The sequence below is a fragment of the Python bivittatus genome, unplaced genomic scaffold (genome assembly GCF_059951505.1).
Source record: "Python bivittatus isolate LINGU-HERP-01145 unplaced genomic scaffold, Pbiv_v1 ctg000980_np1212, whole genome shotgun sequence".
Taxonomy (NCBI): Eukaryota; Metazoa; Chordata; class Lepidosauria; order Squamata; family Pythonidae; genus Python; species Python bivittatus.
In genome coordinates this window covers 40,457,850-40,465,160 of record NW_028277125.1, presented here as the reverse complement: position 1 = coordinate 40,465,160, position 7,311 = coordinate 40,457,850, and the positions used below count along the sequence as shown (strand labels likewise).

General features: G+C 40.3%; 1 protein-coding gene across 2 annotated transcripts in view; it reads left to right on the top strand.

Annotated features, from left to right (window-relative positions):
• The first annotated feature begins 2,752 nt into the window (after window positions 1–2,752).
• PPP2R3A (protein phosphatase 2 regulatory subunit B''alpha) overlaps window positions 2,753–7,311 on the top strand; it is a 35,989-nt gene continuing 31,430 nt past the window's right edge. Inside the window, exon 1 of one of the 2 annotated variants that reach the window (XM_007435037.3) lies at window positions 2,753–2,911. The gene's annotated coding sequence lies outside the window, so the exon portion shown is untranslated. Of the gene's footprint in view, window positions 2,912–2,974; window positions 3,269–7,311 lie in introns of those variants that run through there. The other variant, XM_025171087.2, reaches the window with a different exon arrangement.

The window sequence follows — 7,311 nt, the reverse complement described above, 5'->3', positions numbered from 1 at the left end:
GAGGAGAGACTTCGGTCTAGCCACTCTGCCATAAAGCCCAGATTGGTGGAGGGCTGCAGTGATGGTTGTCCTTCTGGAACTTTGTCCCATCTCCACACAGGATCTCTGGAGCTCAGTCAGAGTGACCATTGGGTTCTTGGACACCTCTCTTACTATGGCTCTTCTCCCACAATTGCTCAGTTTGGCCAGGTGACCAGCTCTTGGAAGAGTCCTGGTTTTGCCAAACTTCTTCCATTTGAGAATTATGGAGGCCACTGTGCTCTTGGGAACCTTCAATGCAGCAGACATTTTTTTGTAGCCTTCCCCAGATCTGTGCCTTGCAATAATCCTGTCTCTGAGCTCTGCAGGCAGTTCCTTTAACCTCATAGCTTTTGCTCTGGTACAGTATGCATTGTCAGCTGTGAGGCCTTCTATAGAGAGGTGTGTGCCTTTTCAAATCAGCTCCAATCAATTTAATTTACCACAGGTGGTCTCCAATCAAGGTGTAGAAACAGCTCAGCAACTATCAAGAGAAATGGAAGGCACCTGAGCTAAATTTCAAGTGTTGTTGCAAAGGGTCTGAATACTTATGCCAATGTGATATTTCAGTTTTTCCTTTTTCATACATTTACAGACATTTCTAAAATTCTGTTTTCACTTTGTCATTATGGAGTACTGAGTGTAGATTAATGAGAAAAAAATGAATTTGAATGATTGTAGTACTAGGCTGCAACATAACAAAATTGAAAAAAGTGAAGGGGGTCTGAATACTTTCCGAATGCACTGTAAATCCTCCAGCAATACCAGTGTTATTGTAGTCTCCTTTAACCTGACAATATCCAAGAACTGTTTTGATATCGATTTTTTTATTATTGATTTATTTTGTTGATATGCCACCAGGGTCACTGTGAGTTGGGTGGCCATACAAGCTGAATAAATAAAACAGCAGCCACAGACACCAGGTGAACAAAATCTTTTACAGTGTCCATGGTGAGGGGGATATGATAAAATATGTGTTATGTGTCATGACACAAACTCTCACTTTATATACTTGCATGCAACACCATGATGTAAATGTAAAATATTGTGATACCATGATGCATATTTTGTCTTCTTGGTGTCATTATCGCTATCTGCGGATGCCTAGGTTCACCACCCACTTCATAGGAGGCAAAGTCAGTAGCAGAGAGGATCAGTGGGGTATTTACTGGCTGTTTCAGGCTGAGGTGGGCACACATCTCCTCTCAGATCCCTGGTCAGCCCAAATGCTGTAATTTTGCTCATACCCCTAAAGAGCTGGATACAGAAGAGGAAGGACAGCAAAACAGGAGGAATCAACCAATCACCTTGCTTATCACGCGCTGCACATGCAAAATCAGGACACTATTCAATAGTCAGAAAGAGGCAATAGAAGCAGGATAAGGACGTATCTATACTGTAGTTTACTGTTGATTCAAAGATGTGTGGATAGTACTTTGATTTAGCAGTGGAGAAAGGTCCTCAGTTATAAAAAGCAGTGAATTGGATGAAATGGAAGAATCCCTGAGTTACAGTTTTTCTCTCTGGCATACTGTTACTTTGCTTCTGACATTCAAAGGAAACTATGGTAAAGTTGTAGAGCTCCCAACAGAAATTCAACACAACACTTTGGAAGTAGGAACACAGAATCATATTTATTATGACTTCTTGGGAGGGGTGACCATGACGGCTCTGAGCCTTAACCATTTTTGCAACACCTGAGCTTAAAAGTGAGTTAATGTTTTGTTGTTATTACTTACTGTTATGCAAAAGTAAATTAGATATGCATATATGATTATAAAATGTAAACCATACTGGGTGCTTTGAAAGAAAGGTGGTAGATAAATGAGATACTTAGAAGATAAATGTGAATTTGTTAAAAGAAATTTGGGACTGGATATATTACTAGAAGAAACTTCCAGTGGTGTGGTCTTAAGGTGGCTCAAGAATTTTTGGGTTAAATGCCTGTTCCTCAATCCTTCTGAGTAATTGGATTCACCCTGGCAATTTACTTGAGCACCTTTGATAAGACAAGCCCTAGCCTGACATGCTATAAGGGAATCTCCCAAAGGACAGCATGGACGTATTATTTAGACCAGCCCGAATCTTATTTCAGCATACACCGCTATTCATTCTTTACTCAACTCAATATATATATATGGCTTTGTTGAATGGAATAAAGAACTAGGAGCTAACTTCAGCCTGTGGGGATGAAGCTGATGAATACACAACATGGGTGCGGTAGGAGTAACTATGAGCCACAGAGAGTGAGACATAAGCACTTTGTAAGGGAAGAGCCCTGGAGCTTTGGAATCAAGAGACAGGAAACTGCAGCTGACATTTCAGAAATGCCAGACCTAAGGGTTCCATAATCTTGGCTCAGTGTGCTACAATCATGTGGTTTAAAAGTGGAGAATAAAGAAGTTATTTTCTTTTTCCTTTCTGGTTTCTTAATCTTTCAAGAACGTTTAAAACTTTCCACTGCAACATAGCAAGGCCGAAGATGAGATCAACATTTCTGCTAATGTCAAGGGCGTCGGTCTTTTGTTTTAAACGTCCTCCTCAAACCGAACTTCACAAGAATTGCCTTCCTAAATCCTAGGGCCCTCAGAGGCGGTTGCCTGTGGCCCTTCCCAGGCAGGACAAGCAAAGATCAGACTTCGGCTTCTGTTTACGGGACACAGAAAAAGAATCTCAGGCGGGAGCCGCGGGGGCTGGCGCTAGAACGAGACTCGGCCCTCTTGGCAGGCAAATGCCACCGCCTCTTCCCCTCCCCATCCCCACTGTAGCGCGCTCTGTGGGCGCCCCTTTCGTAGTTCGGAAGGGAGCCTCCCGCAGCCAGAGGCTGGAGGAAGGAGGAGAGTCGAAGCTGAAGAGCGCCTCAGAATGAGCGAGGGAATCGCCTCGGCGGCGGGTAGGTGCTAAACTCCTGCCATGGCTATCCCTAGCGCCAGCGTCCCCAGTTGAATATTAATTGCTGCTCCCAAATAGCTGAGGAGGAAAGTGGCGCGGAAAGAGCCAACTCTTTCTTGCCCGGAATCTGGCTAGAACTGTGCTGCGTTTTCGCTGGGGCGGGCGCGCGGAGAAAGCTGGAAGGGAAAAGAGGGAGCGGCCGGGGACGAAAAAATAGGCACTCCGGAGATTTCCAGCACTTTGAGTGGCTCTTGGGAGTATTGGAAACATATGTCCTCAGCTGAACGGGTGACAGTAGCGGTTCAGGAAGGAAACTGATACTACTTTTGACTTGCAGAGAACGGGCATGGGAAAAGAGGTAGGTTAGCCCTCGGCCGGATTATTTCTGGGCTCAGGTAATCGTTTTAGACGCCAGTCGCAATTTCAGTACAATTCTGTGTAGGTAATCACTGCAGTCGCCAAAGTTACAAAATGGGATGATCCCTTGTGAGCAAAAGTGGAGTGCCGAACTCTGAAAAAAGAACATAATCCCGCGTTGCTGCATGCTGCTACTGAGCTGTTTGAATAAACCGTCCCTGTGATTCGAATACTGTAAATGATGCAAATCCTCTTGTCAGAGAACCAGCTGAATCATTTTGTTGGATCAGGGCTTCACTTGGTTTCCAGGCCTTGGGTGCTATTACTTTGTGTGAGGAACCAGGGTGACATAGAGAAGTGCTAGGTGCTGTGCAGGATACAGAAGTTAGAGGCTGGGGAGAGCATTTACAGAGACAAGGACGCCAAATGCACTGAAAACAGTGTTTAATGGTCATGCAGAGGTAGCCACTGTTTCTGCCAGAATTATTCTAGATAGCTTTGCTGAACCCACGATGTTACTTAAAGACAAAGTGTGAGCAATCATTTTGATCCACCTAGTTGCCTATTCTGTTTGGGCAGTGCTGCATGCAAAAGAACTTTTATCCAAGTATGAGAAGTTTAGAAGTGTGGTGCCAGTGGTTATCCACAAAATTCCCTGAAATGTGATGGCATTTCTGTGATAGGATTATTTGCACATATAACGTACTGTGTTCTCACAATACTCTTAAGCCAAAAGTGCACCTTGCTTGTTTGTAGCTTAGTATGTCATGTGAACCCAGCTAGTGTTGTTGTTTATAATGTAGTATAAACCAGCCAGTTATGGTTTATTCAGTATAAGCAAACCATAGCTTAATATGTATGATCCCAGCCATAGAGAATCTGTGCAAGCTTTTGTTGTTGTTATATACCCTTTTCCCTTCATTTTTGATGGAAATCTCTGGTCATCTCAGCTCCATTCTTGGGCCAATGAATCATATTGCAATTGAAACACCATCAGCTGCTCCTTTGCTAGATCTTAGGCATTACCCTAGAGCACTTACTGAAATGTTAAAGTCAAGACTTTAAGGCAAGATGTACAGGAGAAAATAGATTCTGTGGGGGCATATTAACTAGTCCTTCAAAGATATAACATAACTGAAAGAACAGCTACTTTTTCCCTTTACAGAAAGAAGAAACTGTCAGGAACCACAAAATGGTTTCATGGCTACAGTGGCACCTTTAGGCGCTATGGTGGGGATCCCGGGCTCAGGAAGAAAGAGAAAATGAATGAACTGGCAGAGGATTCTTCTGTGAGCACAATCGTCCCTATCCATCTCCAGAGAACAAGTACAAGAGGGAGATAGGAACAGCTGCAGATTTGCTTGCTGTACCCAAACAGCAGAGCTCAGTGTTCCCTTTGCTGCTTTTCAGTATCTGGTGGCATTGCAGAGACAGGAGATGTTACTATTTATTGTTTGTGTTTAATCAACTCGCCTTACCAGCAACAGCTGCTGATAGACTGCTTTTCTTTCAAAATAAACATGATGGCATTAAGGATGCTTTTCTAAAAATGTGTGTAACTACTACTTAACTAGATTAGTAGAGATGGTAAGAATGCATCTAATATATGAATAGTGGGAAATGAGATAGAACTAGGTGTATAAAGTCTATTGGATAAAGGTAATCTCATGTTAGAATAAACACACAGTTTTGTGGCATAGTAAATTGGATCTTGATCCTGGAGAGAAAGTTCAAGTTGTATATTTTCCACTTAGTTATATGCTTGGGAAAACTATTTCCGAACTTTTAGTTCTTCATCTGTAAAAAGAAACAGACAGAAGTTCTACATAACCAGATTCTTGGGAATGAATTAGAATAAAATATGTAAATTAAGGTTTAAGATTAATATTTTGTAATATTGGAATAATTGTTTAATTGCCAAATAATTGTAATTCTTAAATATTTTAAAATTAAAGCAGTATGAACTTTATCTTAAATTAATAAATAGCGGGAATGGTAATAGTAAACAAGTTATTCTGATGCTAAAGATTTTTAGCTCAATATGAGGGAAGTGAACATGATACATTATGATGCCTCATTTATTTAAAATCATAACTGCACAATACATATTTCCTTTTAAACTCTATGTCAGCCTTTCTCCCTAAGGTTCTGCAAGAAGGTTCTGTGAGAAATCTTGATTGAAAAAAAAAACACATCAATTTTTGAACTTCACAGGCCACACAATGCTGGTGCTTGCAGTAGTGGGAATTTTTACATGTTACAAGTTAGTTAGTGGCCTGCCAATTTGCTGTAGTTATAAATGTTGTAAAACGTGGATTGTGTAGGTTAGAAGTGAACTATATTGTGAAGTTTTTTGTAGTTTTGTGATACTTATGCATGGGTTCCTTGAAACCTGAAATTTATTTCAAGGGATCCTCCAGGGTAAAAGGATTGAGAAAGGCTGCTCTAAGCAGTTACCAACTAAAGTCCTTATGGTAGTGACTTTTGTCAAAGCAGTTTTAAAGTGAAAGTGTTCTATAGCCTCTTGCCCACATTTTCATTGAGTCAGAGATTATCAGCAGATAAACATACCTCAGAGATAATCTTTAGCATTTTCTGCTACTACAATGTTATACTCTGTGCAGTTTTCAAACTGAGATGTGATCTGAAATCTGACTGGTATTCCCATCTGTAAAACAGCACAATAGCCTGATTGCTGTGTAAGATTTTTCAGTAATATTTTGTTTTTTTACCAGTATACTGTGGATTAAAGTTGCTATTTAGATTAGTCAGTGCAGCCTCTGGAAAAAGGTAAATTAGATGATTTATTCTAAAGTCATCTATGAAAATATGAAATCCAGTATGGCATTTAGAATGTAATCTGAGATTCTAGAGAGAAGAGAATTGTAGAATTACAGATATTCTGGGCAGTTATATGACAGCTGTTTCCTGTCCTGGCTGTCTTATACATATGCTTAGATAAATGTGTAAGTCCTATGGGAAACCTCTGGCGCCTCAGATGAGATTCTTCCCTCTCCCCAAAACCCCACCCCTTACTTTCCTCTTTCTACAGCAAAACTTGGGGAGCAATTTAATTTGCAGACAAAAGGCAGTTATACTTTCTGTATACAGAAGGAAGCTGGAGTGATAGCTCCCTTTATTGCTCTATAGATGGAAAGGGACTATACCTTTGGATAGAAAGTGAGTGGAACAGCCTCCCTTTCTATGCTCAGAAGGGTTCTGAGAGCATTTTCAGCCTCCATCTTAGAAAGGTGAGGAATGGCAAGAAATTAATCTCCTCTCCCCCCCTCCCCCATGACATCATTGAGGCTGCCAGGTGTGTTTGTAGATGTTGGTAGTAATGGTTGTCATGATTGGGAAATAAAATATGGATCTTCAGCAAGAGTAGTTTCTGCATCTGTATTTAATGGACTATAATTAATTCAACTCAATGTGCTTAAACTAATTTAAGTGTATTTGGTTAATTTGTTTTATCTATTTATATTATTTAAAGCCCACACTGTTTAATAGTTATTATCTGTGGTTTTTTGCATAAGTTGTCTGACTGGAGAGCAGATACCATTAGTAAATAATGTAGTTTTCAACCCTTATTAAATTTCTGTTAGAAAGGATACATATTTCTTTTTTAAAATCTATTTTCCGTATATTTAGTTACAGCACATGGAAGATTAAGTGGCATCTCTTAAATATATATTTCTCCCATAACTGATACAGTGGGGCAAAACAGTATTTAGTCAGCCACCAATTGTGCAAGTTCTCCCACTTAAAAAGATGAGAGAGGCCTGTAATTTTCATCATAGGTATACCTCAACTATGAGAGACAAAATGGGGGAAAAAATCCAGAAAATCACATTGTCTGATTTTTAAAGAATTTATTTGCAAATCATGATGGAAAATAAGTATTTGGTCAATATCAAAAGTTCATCTCAATACTTCGTTATATATCCTTTGTTGGCAATGACAGAAGTCACACGTTTTCTGTAAGTCTTCACAAGGTTTTCACACACTGTTGCTGGTATTTTGGCCCATTCCTCCATGCAGATC